This window comes from Vicia villosa, unplaced genomic scaffold, assembly GCF_029867415.1.
Source record: "Vicia villosa cultivar HV-30 ecotype Madison, WI unplaced genomic scaffold, Vvil1.0 ctg.005517F_1_1, whole genome shotgun sequence".
In the NCBI taxonomy this organism is placed as follows: Eukaryota; Viridiplantae; Streptophyta; class Magnoliopsida; order Fabales; family Fabaceae; genus Vicia; species Vicia villosa.
In genome coordinates, this window is record NW_026706634.1 from 36282 (window position 1) to 55905 (window position 19624).

The 19624-nt window shown below is 35.4% G+C and overlaps 1 long non-coding RNA gene across 1 annotated transcript; it reads left to right on the forward strand.

The window, feature by feature from the left end:
• The first annotated feature begins 1825 nt into the window (after positions 1-1825).
• Positions 1826-11352, forward strand: LOC131642643 (uncharacterized). Its single transcript, XR_009295962.1, has 3 exons — positions 1826-2163; positions 2458-2524; positions 10764-11352. It is a non-coding gene; the product is annotated as an uncharacterized LOC131642643 (long non-coding RNA).
• Positions 11353-19624: the final 8272 nt, after the last annotated feature.

Below are 19624 nucleotides of genomic sequence, written 5' to 3' on the forward strand. Positions count from 1 at the left end.
TTGAGAACCGTTATTATAATGGTAAAAGACGTCAAATAAGAAGAAAGAACAACACTCTAAGAGATTGTATCTCTAAAGGGGCTGTAAGAATGGATCATGTACGCACTGATGAAAACTTAGCAGATCCTTTGACGAAAGGATTAGCTAGAGAGAAAGTCCATAATACATCTAAAAAGATGGGACTAATGCTTATACAGAAATGAGTTGCTCATGATGGTAACCCGACCTAAATGACTGGAGATCCTAAGAAATAGGTTCAATGGGTAATAACAAGTTGTGAGTAATATGAAGCGATCATGCTAGAGTAAATAAAAGAAGCATGAATCCTGAAGTAATAAGAGGATGAGATAATAGAAACTCTTAATGAGATCTATACTTTGTATGAGGGAGTACCTAGGCTACAGGAGTACTCTTGATAGACTCACCTATGTGATTGTGGAACTGAGGCCGGTTCCTATGGAATTTCGAGGCAGAATTCCTAGAGCCTTCACTAAACCGGGATACACGTGCAGGGCCATTAAAAGCACAGGCTATTAAGAATACACCTTAAGAAAAGGTTGTGTGCGGGTCTGATGTCTGAGATAGAGTTCAAGACAATAGTGTCACTCTTGTTGAATCGGAATCCTACTTGCTACGCAAAGGTTCAAGTCGTAGACACCTTTGCTTATGCACAATCTTAGAAACGTTTAATGTTGCTTCTGAAACACTTTTTTTTAAATTCAAGTGGGGGATTGTTGGAACATTATGAATATATTCCAATATAGGGAGATGAATTGAAAAAGTTAAAGTCCCACATTGATGAATTGGAAAAATTATAGTCCCACATTGTATGTTAGTTGAAAAAACTCTTTAGTCCCACATTGCTTAGATTAGAAATCTTGGCTAGTTTACTTCATTATATAAGGAAGTCACTTGTTTCATTTCAAAATACCCCAAAAACTTATTTTGAGTTTTTCCTTCCTTATTCTCATAACTCCGCGTCTTTCGAATTGTCGAAGCGCCAACTTCTCCTCCTTTCTTTCTACTCGTTGAATTTTCCGAGTACCTTCTTGAATTCTCCTTAGAGAATAATGTTAATTTCTCCTCGTTTGAGTTGAGAAATTATAAGTATAATTTTTTCTTGGATTCTCTTTAGAGAATTATTGAAATTTCTCTTGGGTTGAGAAATTACTACGACTGGTCTTTATACCATATACTAAGATGGTATTCATACCATATTTGAATGGTCCTAGTACCATCTGAGGGTGTATTTCTAGACCGATTATCTACCGTGCAAGTAGTAATCGTATAGTATAGAACTGGGCTGTTTTATCCTGGAGGCGGCGTGGTTATTAAGAGCTGCTTTGCATAATTTTAGGCAGTACCGCGAAACGTCTTAAAGAGAGCGACCTAGTCCGCGACTCGACCCGGTAATTTCTTCGGTGGCAAACTTTTTAGAACCGTGATCCAACAATACGCGTCAAAAATCAAGTAGTGTTAAGATCAGAACAAAACTTGAATTCAAAAGCCAACACATCCTTGCACCTCGTTATCATTCCATTTCCATAATGCATATCAGCCACCTATATATCACCAAAATTGAAACAACATATTTATATTACAAAATTAATACTCAAGGTTGTTTATTCTTATATTTATCTTTATAATAGGAAATAAAGGGTGTTCTAAAAAGCACTGCCCTAGCTTTATGATATGCCATGTGTTCAAAATGGATATATTTGGTGTCCAAAAGATTAAGGTAAATTCTTTGACTAAATACTAATTAGAAAAATATTTATTTTGAACATTTTTTTTATCATCATTTCAATCCTAAAGAAATAAAAACTAATAAAAAGTATTTATAGTCAGAGAACCTTCCTCTTTAGTGTCCATCCTTCTTCTTCTTTCTACTTCACCTTTTCTCATATATCCATTTGTATGTTTAAAGCAACACTGCATATCAGTACAACCTGCTCTGCTTCTACCTCTGCTGGTCATCGTGGTCAAGTCACCATCTCCATTGCAATTTGTCATCTTCTTCAACTAAACCCTAACTTTGGGTATAAATTAGAACTTAACACAACCACCATCATCGCCGACCAGTTTTCCGGCAACCTCGCACCACCATGGCAAAAGTATTGAATCGAAAGCCGCCGCTCCTCATTCTGTTATCCCTCAAGCACTGTGAGTTTACTTTCTCTCAATATCTTAACCTAAATTTTGGTACAAATTTCTGGTTTAATGAAATATCTATTCTTGTTGATTGCGGAAATCCCTAAACAATAACAACACTTTTTATGTTATTTCAGTGTTTTCTATTTATAAGTATAGTTTTTTTTTTTACTTTTTGAAGTTCTAAAATTTATTTTTTTGCTTAAATTATGTTGTTAACACTATGTGTTCCTGTCAAATTTGTGGTCAATCCGAACATACATTACAGAAGGAAAATAGCACCATTTGATGTGGATTTTGTTGTAGGTAATGGCATATAGTATTATTGGCTGCAAAACTCCACTCTCTAATTGAGGCTGGCCAGAATTATAAGGTTAGTGATTTCATACCTTTTGGGAGCTTTTACTTTTATTGCTTTTGCTTTTATTTTTTGTCTTGTTTGGTTGGTTGTTATTACTTGGACTGTTGGAAAATATTATTATATTATGTTTTGTTATTTATTACTTATACCTTGATTATTATGGCTTGTTTCTACCGAAATGTGATAGGCGAAAGTTGGTTTAGTGTCACAAACTTGAGTATGGTCCTTGACCTATTAGGTGGTTCTCAAGTAGAATTACATTTGTCTGGTTTGACTGGAAGTAATTAAGCAAAATTTTGGTTAAAAAATTTAGATTAAAATTTGACTTATGACTAATTAAATTATAATTGCTTTTTGAGTAAAGATATTCAAACACAAATGATTTCATTTCAAAATCATTTTTTATGAAGTCGATTTTACATTTAAAATATATTAAACGCCCATTCAAACATATATTGGATAATGACATAATATAATATCTTCAATCCACATATAAAATTTTATATTGGCACATGAAACTATCTATAAATATTAAGCACCAATTTCTATTAACTGAGATGGAATCTGTAACTAATCTGTAGTATGTAAACAAAACAATTCCTAAGTAGTTTCAGATACCTAAGAGGTTACTCATAACTAGTTTGTATCATGAGAAAAAAGTATGCAACTATCAAGCATATAAGGGATATAATTAAAAAAACTTTCACCTTCATGTTTTCTACAAAGTAACCAAAAATTTATTGGACAAATAATGAGCATATATAATAATATTTGTCAAATAAAATAATAATTTTTCTCCAAAATATAATAACTAGAATAAATATTATTGATGATTTGTCGAATAGCACTGCAACAAAAGAAACAAAATATAAAAAAGAATTTGCAAATTATAAACTTAAAAGTTGAACAATATGTTCATGCCCGCTCTTCTCAAATCCAAAGTTGAAGTGTATTTTTCAATTTCACTCAACTTTATTAAAGACTTTGGGTAATATGCATAAGGATTTTCCTTATGCACCGTGCATAAGCTTACATAAGTCATTGGATCATGTTTTTAATCCAGTATTGAATATTGAGTATTAAGTGGTGAGTATTGAGTTATAACAATTAATGTCTAGAATTTGATCAAATAATCTAAGGGTTCATAATAATCTATGCACGGTGCATAGATTTTTATCTATGTACGGTAACTGCACCCTTTATTAAATATCTATTGTGGTTAGGAATCAACTTAATATATATTGATATATTAAACATACAGTATTGTTTATTTGAAAATTAGAATATAAATATGAAATAAATATTAGTTAAACGAAATGAGGTTAAAACACATGTTTTTTTCCATAATTAATTACTTAATTACTTCATTTATACTAGAGAAACTAAGAAATATTTCAATCGCATACACATGAGCAATTGAGGAATGTAAGCTCTTGGTGTGATCTAAAATATTAAAATTTTTGTCGAATAATTTTTATATTTTAAAGGAAGATAATAGTGAAAAGTAGTTGCTAAAGGACATTTTAGTAAATCCATGAAAATATTAGAATACCATGATCCTTGGATTCATCTAAATAATATAAATACCAAATTTTCAAATTGATGATTTTTATATTTCAACTAAATTGGATAAAATGGTTTAAGTAAAAGTTTGTTCATGGATACCAAGATGTAAATAATCCATAAAAGTTTGATCTAATATTTTCATGGATTTAATTTACGTTGTTTTCACAAGATGTAACAATCTCATATTGAGATATCATTTAGTAAATACTTTTCCTTATTTTTTAATTTTAAAAAATAAAAATTACTTAAAAATTATTTTAATGTTTCATATTACAATCAAAACTTACATTCTTACGCTGCTCATGGGATATGATTAAAATATTTCTCCGTTCCTCTAATATATATGAGATAATTGATTGTGAAACAAAAGATAAGTTTCAGCATCATTTCTTGGATATATTATTATCTTTCAATTTTTCATATAAACCCTATTGCATGTTTAATTTGTTAAGTTGATTCATGATACTATACCATAATGGATATTTGATGAAATATAGAGAATTGATGAAATACAGTTCAATTTAAGAGGATTTGAGAGAACATGAACATGTTCAGCTTTTAGGTTTATAATTTGCAGGTCCTTTCTTATATTTTGGTTCTTTTGTGGCAATTATTATTATTCAATAAATTTTCTAAATCTTTTTCTTGTTATTTTATTCTACGGAAAATTTGTTATTGTATTCAACAAAGTATGATAACAGGATGAAAAATTTATGAAAAAAATTCTTGATTACTTTATTTTGAAAAACACGAAGGTGCAAGTTCTTTCTGGTAGTTTTGAGAGGGATGAAAAGAATGATATGGATTTTTATCCTTTAAACACTTGACAATTTCATTCAGTCTTTGTGTATAGGCTACAAACTAGTTATGAGTTCCATCTCTGTTAATTGAAATTGGTGTTTATTGTTGGGAGCTAGTTCTCTTTGATAATATACTCAATATTTCACTAGTTCACCAAAATGTCCTTCATACTAAGAAAAAGATAGAAGATATAGACTTAATCCTCTTCCCTTCTATAACAACTAACTTCATTTCATAATATTTATGTTGTATTATTACTCCTAGCACCATCTCACACGTGTAACCCCTTTTTTCCAAAATCTACTTGCTGTTGCGCCTCCATGAACCTAAGCTCTTCCTCCCCTTGACAGTCGCGTCTTCGCTTCTCACACATTTTCCCTTATCGAACAAATATGTGTTCTCAGTTTACAGAGTTTGCTTTCTTTTTTCTCTACAGAAAGTTAAAATCACGAATTCTAGTCTAGACTAAATCACCTATGCCTTCTTCGATCTAATTTCGTGGTTTGCATATCAATCTCTTCGGTGTTTGCATATCACTGAATGTTGTCTTTCTAACTAAAACCTTCGTCATTAATTTTGTTAGTTTCTTTTTTTTTTTTTAGAACAAACAAGTTATTTGATTTGTATCACTATTCCATAAAAGACCTACGACGACGTTTTTTTCGAGCTTTAAAAGCGCTGCTGTAGGTGGCGCTGCTATAGGTTTTAGCAGCTCTTTTGGTTTAGGCAAAAGCGCTGCGTAGGTAGGCCTAAGGCAACATTTTTTCTTAAAAAGCGCTTTCATATATTGGCATAAGGCAGCGCTTATTCGTAAAAAGCGCTTTCATACATAGGCCTAAGGCAGCGCTTTTTTTGAAAAAGTGCTTTCGTTGGTGTTTTTAATAAACCTATTATTTTTATAATTTCTAATATTTTGGCATATCTCAAATTCTCACTAATATTTTGAGAAATACATTTATTATATTAAACAAATAAAAATTAAAAAAATACATTTAATATGAAACATTTTATGAATTAGTATTGCATATATTTATTATCAAAATACAAATAAAACATCACTAATTTTATAAGTGCTCTAGAAGCTAATTTTACAATCAAATTTTCAAAACACAAAATACAATACAAATATATATATATATATATATATATATATATATATATATATATATATATATATATATATATATATATATATATATATATATATATATATTGATTTGCTCCCTAAGAAAACTAGTTCTCTCCAGCTGAACGTGACTCCTCGATGGCCATAATTGACTTTCCAACAATGCACAAATCAACTTCTAATTTATCTTCAATTTATCTCCTCGATGGCCTAAGGCAGTATTGGTGCAGTAAACCTAAAGATGTAATGGGAACAAAGAGGAACTACGTGTAAGGACACTGAAAATACATACAAGATCAATTCAAATATGTAATGCAAAATTACTATATGAAGTTAATGATATGGTAATTGTTCAACGTTGAAAAAAAGAAGAGATGCAGTTGTAAGGCAATGTAAAAATTAAAACTATATGCATTATAGAAAAGAATCTATTTAACAAAAGGTTGGTTGATATTGCTAACTAAAATTTTGAAAGATTCAAATAATATGCATACTTAGTGATTGATTATACTTTTTTGGCCTATGCTTATGACATGAATGTGGGCTACAAGGAACACATGTACAATAAAATCAGATTTTCCGCAATCTCACTTTTCACAAATTCTTCAATCAAATTTTTTCTCACAGCAAAAGTTTTCCATGAGAAAACAAATTTTAACAAAAACTCAACACTTTCAAAGATATGTAGTACCTATGCAAGGCCTGATCATCTGACAACTTCCCCTTTGATCTAAACCAGAATCTCAAACTGCATTCAAATTTCAAATATGTTTAGATAAATGATTTACGGAAGACTGAAAGCATGGGATTGCTGTATAAATGTAAGCACAAATTGGGTGAGAGGTCTTAGCTGACCTATGAGGAGTCTTGGTCTGATTTGTAGCAGGTCTAGGTTCACAGAACCGTATCTCTATCGGCCAGGGAATTAATTCAGATGTAGCAACTTTGTTCCAATAAGTTCTGAAGCAACCAAATTTGTAAATACAGCATAGAAAATTATCATATAAACACACACGTCCTTATTTGGATATGCAGGATAATAAATCTTACCTTGGAAGACGAGGATCAATAAGACGTTGCTCTCTTAACTCTTCCATTGATAAAAGCTATAACAGAGAGCAAAATCTATTAGTCTAAATTTCAAAGCAGCATTCGGCCTTTTTCTTTTGAATAAACATTGGGTTAGTTGCCTCATCTAGAGTGGGGACCGATGGCATAGACACTTCCTGGTGTTGAAACCAAAATTCCTCAATCTGCAGAATTAAGGTAAGAACAAAAATAAATGTAGCCCGAATATAAACTAGAAATCATCAACTAGCAATATTTTTAAATCATGAAAAACTGAAACTGCAACTACGACGAAGAATGATGAGTACCTGAAAAGAAGCCAGCAAAGTGAATATGACCTTCTCCTTTTGAATGGCATTAACTTTCCTCGTAGCAAAAATCCTCCCATCACGCAGACGCTTAACTTTATATTGAATTGGTACTGAAATAGGAAAGAGCACACAATGTATAACATTTTCACAATTATAAGCAAACAAATGAATTAGCCAAACTCATAACACACATTCTATTGAAGAAAATATTGCTTGATTTACTTAAACATGATCAGTAAGACATAAACATGCTTACTTTTAGAATCCCCCGCACGAAGAAAATACACATGCAAGCTATGAGCAACTTTTAGACAATCAACACACATTGATGTTGTCGCCAGTGCCTTGGGATTACACATTACCTCATAAGAAGCCTACCCTAGAAAATACTATATGAAGAATACAAAGTAACAATTTTATCGCGCACCTGTCCAACTAACTGTCCTCCGAACACTTTCCCATAATTTTGAGCATACGAAGGGGTTATTTCTTGAAAAATATCTACCTTCGAAAGAGAAAGAGTTGAAAGATTTAAAAGGCTTAATCCTTTCAGGACAAAATATTTTCATTCTCAAACTCAATTATAACATATCATGTGTGTAATTGAGCACCATTATTGGTTCCAAATGCAATATATGCTTTACAAGTGAGCCTGTCTGAAGAGATTTTTCTGCACTACCGATAGACTTTGGCTGCAACAGCGGCAAGTGCTCGCGCGGAAGCACTAGACATGATAGCTGCATTGCAAACAAAAGAAAAAGTTGCTACCATTTTATTTACAATTATATCATGTTGATATTGGAAGGCAATAGGACAACGAACCAAAAAAGGAGAACCTTAGTCAAAGCTACGACATCAGCATGGTGAACTGCATTCGATAATCCTGCAAGTTGCAAGCTCACATTAAAGAGCAGTTTTGAACGTAGCTACATAAGCATGAAGTTTATTACCAGTAATACCAGATCCAAAATAATCATATCTTTTAAGCCTAAAATCTAGATCCTTTTCGTCATCGGTGATACCAGGTCTAATAACCTTAGTCTGCATACCAAGAATCTTATCATTAACAGACTTAGCATCCAACATGATTATAAGACTAGAAATTTTCAACATGACCTTAATATTTGTTTGGAATAACATTTTACAAATGTTATTTCTTGATTTAAAAGAACCAAACAGATAACCACAATTAGGAGTGTAAAAAATCGAAAACACAAACCCAACTGCATAATTGAACCCAACCTCATTGATAAAAACAAAATTGTTTATGTTTGTTCATGAACTGTTATTTCGGACACAGTTCACAAAACTGAGTACTGAACATATTGCCATTTCAATTCAAGCATTCAAAAGAAAAAATGAATAGCAGAATTCAAAATACAGAGCAAATTAAACATTATCATATTGGTACAGTTCATATTCAACAACCAAAGGCACAGTGTAAAGAAACTTAAGATAGAACATCAATGCATAACCATACTCATCCAATTAACTTACAGTTAACCTTTACCTTCATTATCATTTCATTAGAAACCCTAATTGAGAGAAGAATCAATAGAAAACCCTAATTGATAGAAGCATAAATAGAAAGACATAATTGATAGAAGCATAAATCGAAAACCCTAATTGATACATGCATCAATGGAAAAGGATATTGAAACTTACAGTTTAATCTATAGAAGGAGAACTTGATGTGAGTTGGGAAGTGAAATTGATGCCCTAATTTTCGCAACCATACACGAACTCACCATAGACGAAACGCACAAAAGCATGGATTTCAAACTGAGAAGAGTGAGAAAGGATGCTCGAATTCAAACGGAAGCCATTGAAACTGAAGAAACGAAGAAGTAGAAGAGTGGGAAATCGGCGTTGCACGGAGGGAGAGAAGACTGGGATGAAGTTTTTAGGGCTTATCAGTGAAAGAGATTGAAGGAGTTTTTGTAACGGCGGCGGCGGTCAGAAGTTCGTGGCTGGAAAACGTGGTCGGAGAAGAAAACATGGTCGGAGAAGATGAAGGCCAGGACAGAGAGAATCACGAAGGAGTTTCAACATTTTCTAAAAGCGCGTTTTGGAAAATTTTAGAATTTTTAGGGTTTTACTAAGTTTTAGTAAATTAAAGCCCTAAGGCAACGCTTACTGAAAGCGCTTTCTATTCGCTGGCTTCTACCAGCGCTTTTATGAAAATGGTTAGCAGCGCTTTTCATGAAAGCGCTTTTTAAATTTAACCTATAGCAGCGCTTTTCAGAAAGCACTTTCGTATGTGTTGTCTCTAACAGCCTTTAGCAGCACTTTTCAAAAGCGCTTTCTAAAGTCTTCCTTTAGCAGTGCTTTTTTTCCAGATTTTATTTTTTTTTTATTTTTAAACTTTTAGCAGCCCTTTTGGGAAAAAGTGCTCTCTTTGTAGCGCTGCTAAAACCTAATTTTGTTGTAGTGTATCCGAATACTCGGGGATAACAAGAATATGCATTCAATTAATCCTTTTTAATCCAATTTTGCTTTTAAATAGTTGATTTTTTGAATGGTGTGCCATAATAACTCATAAATTAAGAGTATGCACATCTAATTAATATTTTAAAATTAATTTTAATTTAATTTTAATTATTTTTAACATTATAAATTATAATTGGGATCTATGATAAAAATTAACCCGATTTTACAAAAAAAAAATCACATCTTATTTATAATGAAAACTAATTTATTTTATAGTAGCTTACTTGGATTGCTTTTAAGAAGATTTAATAAAAAATGAAACATGAACTTTTAAAAGAGGATTACTTTATCTATCCCATGGGGTGATGATGAATATATTGAAAACCTGATTTTTCCTTTTTCATGTTATAGAGATGCAACTCTGAACACATCCAATACCCACAAAAGGAGTAGCAAGTGAGACACACGCCGTTTATGCCAAAAACTAATATGGAGATGCATTTCTGGAATAACCCTTGGAAATCATTGATTGTGTATTTATTTAGTGAGTTAGTTTATTTAAAACCTCTGTGGCAATTTTGGAGATGCATCTCCGAAAATGTCAAGTAGGAAGTTGAATAAAACACCACCTTGCAAGTTCTTCTTTCTCATGATCCAACGCACTTTTCAATCAAAACCCTTAAAAAAAATCCTTTCATTCTCAATCAATTTTCGCAGTCCAAAACAACATTATTATGTTTAAGGAGCAAAACAAGTTGGAATTTGGTACAATTTACATGTATTTTCTTCCTCACTTCTTGCATTATTCTTTGTTTTGTTGAATAAAAATGAATGTTACGTTTGGAGATGCACTTCTGGAGTAGGTTTCATGTGTTTCAGATATGCACTTCCGAATTGTTCTAAAGTTGATTTCAATATTAAATCTATTTTTGATTTTGATTTTTCGTAGATATGGTGCACCTGTTGGCTGGAGATTTCGTTTGAAGAAAATGTACTTTGAAGGATTAGAGATTTGAAGAAAAATGGTTACTGATGACCATTTCGAAGAACAAATGGCTACTGATGGCCATGTTCGAGAATGTTGTTTAAGTTAAAATGAAGATAATGAGTATTGGAGCTGGTTCAAGATAAATTGTCTTTTAAGGACTTAAGCGTTTTTGCGAAATGCGAAGGGTACTGAAGCTTGGCGTGTTTTCGTAGCATTCTCGGTTTTGATCACGTTGCCACGTATCGAAAGAGAATTCAGGCGGGATGATTTGAATTTCGAAACAATCTGTGTAACCGAACAAGGACAGATGGCGCCCCAGGGATGCGAAGCGTATGCATGTGAGCAACGTGGCATCTTATTAACGTAGGACCGTTAGGGTCAAAATTAGTATAAATAAGAGTCTTAATGTTAGGATTTTGTGTGTTCATTTTTGTACAAATCACTCACAAATCACTCAAGTATCAAGCGTTAAGAGAACGAGTTCGCTGAGAAATGTACATATGACACCACCATCTTTAATATGTTTGTATTCATTTTAATACAAGTATCTTTTCCAGTATTTTCCCTTTCTTTCGTTACATTCCAGTCATTTACATTCTTGCAATTTTATCCTTTGTTTTAATTCACTTCGAAACATTTACTTTTCTGCAATTTACATTCTTGTACTTTAAAGTTTCTGCAAATCTATCTTTGTTATATTCTTCGTCAGAGTTATATTTACGTGTATAACAAGGCGGTTGTGGATCTTTATACTTTGTCTATTCAATTCCTATATCGAAGACTAGATAATCAACAAACATGAACCAATTCATTACACATGACAAACTTTTTGACTATGTCCTAGGATCAATCTAGTCGATCCTGCGAGTAACCAAAGTATATTTTATAGTTTGGAAGACTAGCGGTTGTTTACCGGAAATCACCGTAAACAAATTGGCACGCCCAGTGGGACAGTGTCAAACAGATTATTTTTAATTGGTTGTTTTGTTTTGTCTAGAACATATCAAGACCTTGTATGAACCTTAGGAACGGTAAATTAACCAACAGTGCACAACCGATTCCAAAGAGAAGGTATAACAAGAAAATGGTCAATTCGACCAGTGGAGGGGGCCAACAAGATCCCCCACAAGGGTCAGGAACAGTGGCAGCAAATTCTACACATGTTTCGACATCTACATCACAAGAACAGGAAATACCCGTTTCGGGAGGATCTGCGGCTGCAGTTGGTTCTCAAGCCATGCCCGAAAACACAACAGGAACGATCCCAATTTCCAGTTCGACTACCATGCCTCATGCGACAGGCGCAAACGAGACACTTCATTTCTCGACAAGTCAAGTACATTCTCCAAGGCCATTCTCATCTCCATTCGATGTATGGAGGCCTGGAAATCCTTATGGAATGCCGTACACTTATATGGCAGGATCTACATACACCGCACCTAATGTCGCGACATTTTCGCCTAATACAGGTTCAGTAAGTAGAAGTGCACAAAATGCAGGCACGTCTAGCCAGATGCCTCTTTTAACTACTAATAGTCAAGCAGCAGTTAGGCAAGAAATGGACGCAAGTAACCACGGTATGCTGGGTGTTCTTGCTAAGGAAATAGGGTCACTCTTTAACCCATTAGTGACAAATATGGCCAGAACTAACCAGGATAATGTAGAAATCTTCCAAAAAATATCATCTCAAATAAATCAAATGGCCGATTTTATGGGAGTTCCACAGACTAGGCGAAGAAACACCCAACCCACTTATCGAGAGGGTGATCCGATCTTAGAACGTATTCAAGATACGGTTCCCCCGCCTAGGGAAACACCTGCGGACATAGTCCCTCCGCCTAGAACAACACCCGCTGGCGTAGTTCCTCCGCCTAGGACAACAACAGTCGAAAGGAACCCAGTGATAGATCTGGAGAACACAGGTCGAAGGACTGACTTGGGTCAACAAGAGACCATCGAAGAGAGACCCAGATTAAGGATAGTTGGTAGGAATGAACATCCAGACGAAGTAGTTCAAAGGGTTAGGAGAGAAAATATGGCTACAGAGAATAACTTAACTGCCATGATAGAGAGAATCATGGCCAATAATGGACTTAACACTGGACTTCGACGTCCAAATTACACATCCCCTTTAGCAGAATTTATCATGCAAACAAAATTACCAAGAGGTACCAAGGTACCCAAATTCACGAAGTTTTCAGGGGACACTAGTGAATCAACGGTGGAACACATAGCTAGATAATTGACTGAAGCCGGGGATTTAGCAGGCAATGAAGATTTGAGAATTAAATATTTCCCTAGTTCGCTAACAAAAAATGCTTTTACTTGGTTTACAACCTTACCCCCAAATTCCATAGATTCATGGACACACTTAGAGAAATTGTTCCATGAACAATTTTACATGGGTCAGACCAAGATAAGCTTAAAGGAATTGGCTAGCATCAAGAGGAAATTCACAGAACCTATAGATGATTATCTGAACAGGTTCTGTTAGCTAAAATCAAGATGCTTCACAGTTGTCCCAGAACATGAATTGGTCGAAATGGCTGCAGGCGATCTAGACTATTCAATCAGAAAGAAACTGGATACCCAATACTTGAGGGATATGGCCCAATTGGCAGATAGGGTTCGACAAGTCGAACGACTGAAAGCACAAAAGGCCAGAGCAAATAAGAGTTACAAGAAGGAAAGGGTGGCGTATGTTGAACCTGAGGACGCTGAGGGAGAGCCATTTGAAGATTCATACAGCGTTGAAGAGGTCGAGATAGACCTAGCCGAATCAAAAGAAGCACCACCTTATTCTTGCAAGTTGCCCACCCCTTTGAATGGAAAAAATCCAGTCGAGAATGATAAAAGTGATAGATTTCCAAAGAAAACCTATACTTTTGACGTCACTAAATGTGACGAAATATTTGATTTATTAGTAAAAAATGGCTAGATGATAGTGCCTCCTAATTCCAAGGTTCCTCCGTTAGAACAACGGAAGAAACGAGGCTTTTGTAAATATCATGGTTTCTTAGGCCATAAAACCTCACAATGTTTTCTTTTCAGGGATCTAATTCAGAATGCTATCAAGGATGGACGTCTGAAATTCGCTGATAAGACAAAGAATCATATGAAGGTTGACGCAGATCCTTTGAATGTTGCTGACACTTGTTGCACGCTCGCGAAAAAATGAACAGAGTCTCCACCAATATATTTATCCCATAAGGGAAAGGAATATCAGGAAACCTAACAAAGGAAGGAACAGGGTCTTGCGACCAGAGAATCTAGGTACGGGAGTCGGTTACGCAAGGGGAAGGTACTAGCACCCCTCGCGCCCATCGTACTCGATGGTATCCACCTATGTTTGTTTCTATCTAAAGGGTGTGATCTATGTCTAAGCCTATATGCGAATGAATGCAAAATGTAGGGAAAATAAAGAATTGTACTCGCACGGGCCCTACCCCGCTGCCTACGTATCCTTTTCAGGAATCAGAGTTACCGTAGCTCGGCTCAAGATTTTCTGTTTGTTATTGTGTTTTTCAGTTGGGCGGAGTTAACGTTCGCGCTCCTGCATAAGGGATCGACCTACGATGCGTTCGAGCGGAAATAACATTGCCCTTAGAAAGAAGGAAAATAAATGATTGGTTTGTGTCTTTTAAGGTAGATAAGTTATGAACAGTTCCCAATATCGGGCCACTCACCACCTTCTCTACTTTGTTTTAATTTGAACCATTGTTAGGTGTTTTAAGTGCTTTTGGTTGGGTATTTTTTAAGGGGCATTTGTTTGCGATTTGAATCACATAAAAGTGTATAATGGTAGAGAAACAGATTAGGGAATAGATCCCACTCATCTCTCTTCCATTATATAGTGATCGAGAAACAGATTCGGGAATGAATCCCACTCATTTCTCTCCCACTAAGCGATTAAGAAACTGATTAGGGAATAAATCCCACTCATTTCTTATAGCGATCGAGAAACAGATTAGGGAATGAATCCCACTCATTTCTCTCCCACTAAGCGATTAAGAAACAAATTAGGGAATAAATCCCACTCATTTCTCTCTCTATTAGTAAAGTGTGATTCGCGTCTTCTGTTTATTAAGTATTTTAAAAGTCGAAAAGAAAAAGAATGAAATAGGGAGCTAATCCTAAGTTCTAATCTAAGTTGTCTATACAAGGGAATCAAAATAATAAAAGCTATACAATCTATTAAAGAAAACTCTACACATGGGATAGGTAAAAGAAAATCAATATACGACAAATAAAATTGAGAACTATAACAAATAAATGGTATTCACAAACACACATATATCAATTAATTCTATAAAAAAAATCGAGACTAAAATGAATTCCTAAGTCTATTAACAAGTTATTTACAAGGAAGTGTTAAAACAAAGAAAATTCAAACATATTGTAAAGAAAAAGGTTTATTAAAAAGTATCAAAAAAATTAACAAAAATCAACAAAAATTATGAAAATTATTCACATACTCTAAAATACCTAAAAACAATTTTTATGAATTTTTATGCTCGAACCAAAAAGAATTATGAATTGAAAGTTAAAGAAAAAAACAAAAATTAAAATAAAAACTCTACACTACCAGGGGGTGCTGAAGTAATTCCTAAATAAACTAAAACTAGTTAGAGGCAATCTGGGCCCAAAACAGAGGGAGGTGGTAAGAGCAGTAACGCTCAGAGGCCCAGTCCAGAATGGCGGTGCATTAGTATTATATGGGTGTGATTATGAAATATTTTTTTTTTGGCCCAGGCGGAAACCAGGTTCATGGCCCATCTACTTATTTGTTACACTCCACATATTCCACTTATTCAATATCAACACATGATTATTTTGTAACACTATGATTTTCTTATTCAGCATGCATTTATTATTTCATTCATGGTTTTTATGTATTAATAAAGTCACACATACACATGCAGAACATATATCAATAGGGCTAGGGATTTTTAAGTTGGAAAAAGACAAAAGGATGACTGGGCCAATCACACGACGACACGTCGCTAGCCAATCATTTAAGTAAAACAAAACGCAATAAAACAAATGAGAGGTGATCCAATGGCGTGGTGCCACCTTAGCAAAACGGGAATGACCATGGAAACACACAGACGCCGGAATTCACCTTTCCGGTCGTCTTCCCCGACTGCTCCACCACCGGAGCATCGCGAAACTGCCCAAAAAAGGAAAAAGCTTGCACCTTTCTACTCGAAATTTCTTGCTGAACATGAGTCTATTGGTAGTTTTCTTTGATTCTCTTCCTAACATCCTAACCGGTCCATGTTTCTAAACCCTAACATACTCAAAATCATTCAAACGAAATCAAATGACCTACATTACTCATTCTTGCATTCAGAGCACCAAGCAGATCAATCTACTTCCACAAATTGAGCAAATGACGCCATAGGAACAACGAATAGTAAATTGCAAGATTGGATTATGCAACGCACATATAGAGTGTGCAAATGGCTTAGAAACTCACCTGTCCCTTTCTTGATTCAAAGCTTGGGAAGAGGCTCTACTCCCTGCTTCAACTACTCTGGTGCCAATGGATATGCGAGCCTATCGTAGTCTTGAAGATGATGTAGTACTGAATCCACCCAATCTTGTTATATTTCTTCACTGTTTTCTTCGTAGAGGTGAATCTGAGATAGTCGTTGTTATTAGTGAACCGAAGAACAATGATGAATGAAGATTAGCACAGTTGTTGAGGTTCAGCCATGGAGTTTTGGTTGTAGTGAGAGTGAGGATGAATGCCAAAGCTTGTTATGGTAGTTGATGAGTTATTTGTAGGTTGTTGTGGTGGTTAGAGGTGGTGGTTTTTGAGTTTGTTACAAAATGTAACAAACTTTTTATGCATGAAGTGAAAGAGAGAGAGCCGAAGAGAGAAGAAAAAGTGAGGAGAAAGCTTTTGAGAAATGGAAAAAATGAGAGAGAGCGTCACTTGCGAAGGGTATGGTGTTTATATACTATGAGTATGGCGGGCATGTGTTATGGTGTGGTGTTGTCGCAGTGTAGTATTTCTCTTTCAACTGGGTGCACACATGGTGTGTTTGTAGTAAACTTTCTTATACTCTTTTTGTTCAGTATGTGTGCATGAGTGTATTGTTCCACTTTTATTTTACTTTGGGCATGCATGAAGGACACCTCTCTCCCCACGTGATTTTCCTTATTAATACTTATGGGGGGCCCTTTTTAATGTGCATGAGGAGAAACTCTTTGTGTGGGATATCTTGGGCCATACATGGTACATGAAGATGGGCCATGCAAGACCTCTAGACGTTACAAATTTTTGAATTCCAATTAATTCCTTTCACTAATGACATGCTAGAGATCCACTTCAAAGAAATAGTATTTATGAGGTCATTTTGGCACCCCATACACCACTATGAAACTCCCTTTTGAATATATACCTTCATGATGGGCTTTTACTTATAACATTTTCTAAGTTCTTGGGAAATTAACAACATTATCATGACTCCTCCTTTCCCATAACTTTTTTTTTTTATTAACTTTCCACCAAAAGTTAACATTTGAATAATTGACATGATTTTGACCTTGTGTAGGGAAATAAATCCTAATCCTTGCTCTTGACGAATTTTGATGAAAAGTATCCCTCGTAGCTTGATGAGAAAGAAGCCCACGGTGCACATATTTCATAACCTTAACTTCACACTCTAACACTCAAAGAAGAACCATAGGAATCAAGCTTGAGTGAAGTAGCAGCCCTAACTTCCAGGATCCTTGATCCTATGCCAAATTTATTGATCAATGATGCATGAATTATGTTAATGACCTAATGGAGGTATGAAAATGAATGCAAAGCCTAAGCCTAATATTGAAAGGGGTAGGACAAATTTGGGGTATGACAGTTGCCCCTATTTAATCGTCTTATACCTGAAGGTGAGATTGACGCTAGGCTTTCGAACATTCGAGGTAGAAGAAGATTAAATATCAAGACCTGAAATTTGTCTTGAAGAGATGGTGTAAGTGTTATCCTTATTTTTTCATTTTTTTCGATATCTGCTGGGGAAGGAGAAATTTTTTTGTTTTTCTGGTGGAAAATTTTACAATGAGTAATTGGTTTTGAATGGGGGTAGCTTGTAACATGGTAGCGGTGCCAATACAGGGTTCTCGAAGAGAGCGGTGGTATGAAACAATGACTGAAAAGATAAGATCTCGTAGGGATCTATGACTCAACACCGACTCGAAACAAGGGTAGGATCAACGCACCTACGACTCGAGAATTGAAAGAAATGACAAACATCAACACTGAGGCTGGAGAAGGAGAAGATTATCAACAACATTGAGGCCTGGGATTGGGAATTGGTTTGATAGACATCAACACTAAGGTTGGAGGACATTAACACTGAGGTTGGAGGACATCGACACTGAGGTTGGAGAACATCAATACTAAGGTTGGAGAAGGAAAGGATTAACATCAACACTGAGGCTGGGAAAGGAAAGGCATCGACACTGAGGTCGGGGAAGAAAAGGATTAACATCAACACTGAGGTTGGAAAAGGAAAGGCATCGACACTGAGGTCGGGGAAGAAATGATAAACATCAACACTAAGGTTGTGAGACATCAACACTGAGGTTGGAGCGAGAAATGATAAACATCAACACTGAGGTTGTGAGACATCAACACCGAGGTTGGAGCGAGAAGTGATAAACATCAACACTGAGGTTGTGAGACATCAACACCGAGGTTGGAGTGAGAAGTGATAAACATCAACACTGAGGTTGTGAGACATCAACACTGAGGTTGGAGCGAGAAGTGATAAACATCAACACTGAGGTTGGAGCAAGAATTAACTGACGTCAACACTGAGGTTGGAGGAAATGCTAGACATCAACACTGAGGTTGGAAATAACGGTTGTCATCAACACGGAGGTCGGAGAAAGAAATGATAAACATCAACACTGAGGTTGGGAATGGATTTGACAGACGTCAACACTGAGGTTAGAGGACATCAACACTGAGGTTGGAGCGAGAAATGATAAACATCAACACTGAGGTTGGGAATGACGATTGACATCGACACTAAGGTCGGTGAAGGAAAGGGTAGACATCAATACTGAGGTTGGGAATGACGATTGGCATCGACACTGAGGTCGGGAAGATAGAAAGACAAACATCACTAGGGATTGAGAATACCAGGTATTGGCACCGTGGCTTGAGAAGGTTTATAATGTGATAACAAATATTAGTCGGGGTTTGTAAGGATAACATTTTCTGTGGGGATGTATCGTTGTCTTGATTGAGCATTGGTTATGATTATCTGGCTTATGCTTCGCATGCATGTTTGAATTTTTCTATGGCGTAATGGTCCGCTTTGACGGATATGCTACGCTTTTTGAGGATGCAATGTTATATGCAATGGAAACTATATGCAGAGTGCCAAATAAAGGCATCAGTGTGATAGAGAAGCAGGATCTTTGGGGTCCATGGCTCGCAGTCTTGAGCTACCAATATGAATCGGTGTTGGAAACCCTACAGTACCAAAGATTATTGGCAATTGTGCTGAGGGTTGAAGTGTAGCTTTGTTGGGGAGGAAATGTCTTTGTTTGACTTTCCCTACATCTTGAATTGCTTGGGGATGGTGAGCTTGAGGAGATTCCCTCGGTTCACCATGTTAGGGATGAGAAATCCAGATAAGGAGACCAGATTGGGGAAGTGGAGTAACTCCTAAGAAAAATAAATTCCTATGCTTGGGGAGAGACAAAACTTTTAGGAGAAATAAACTCCTATGATCGGGGAGAGACAAAACTTTCAGGAGAAATAAACTCCTATGATCGAGGAGAGACAATACAACCCATTA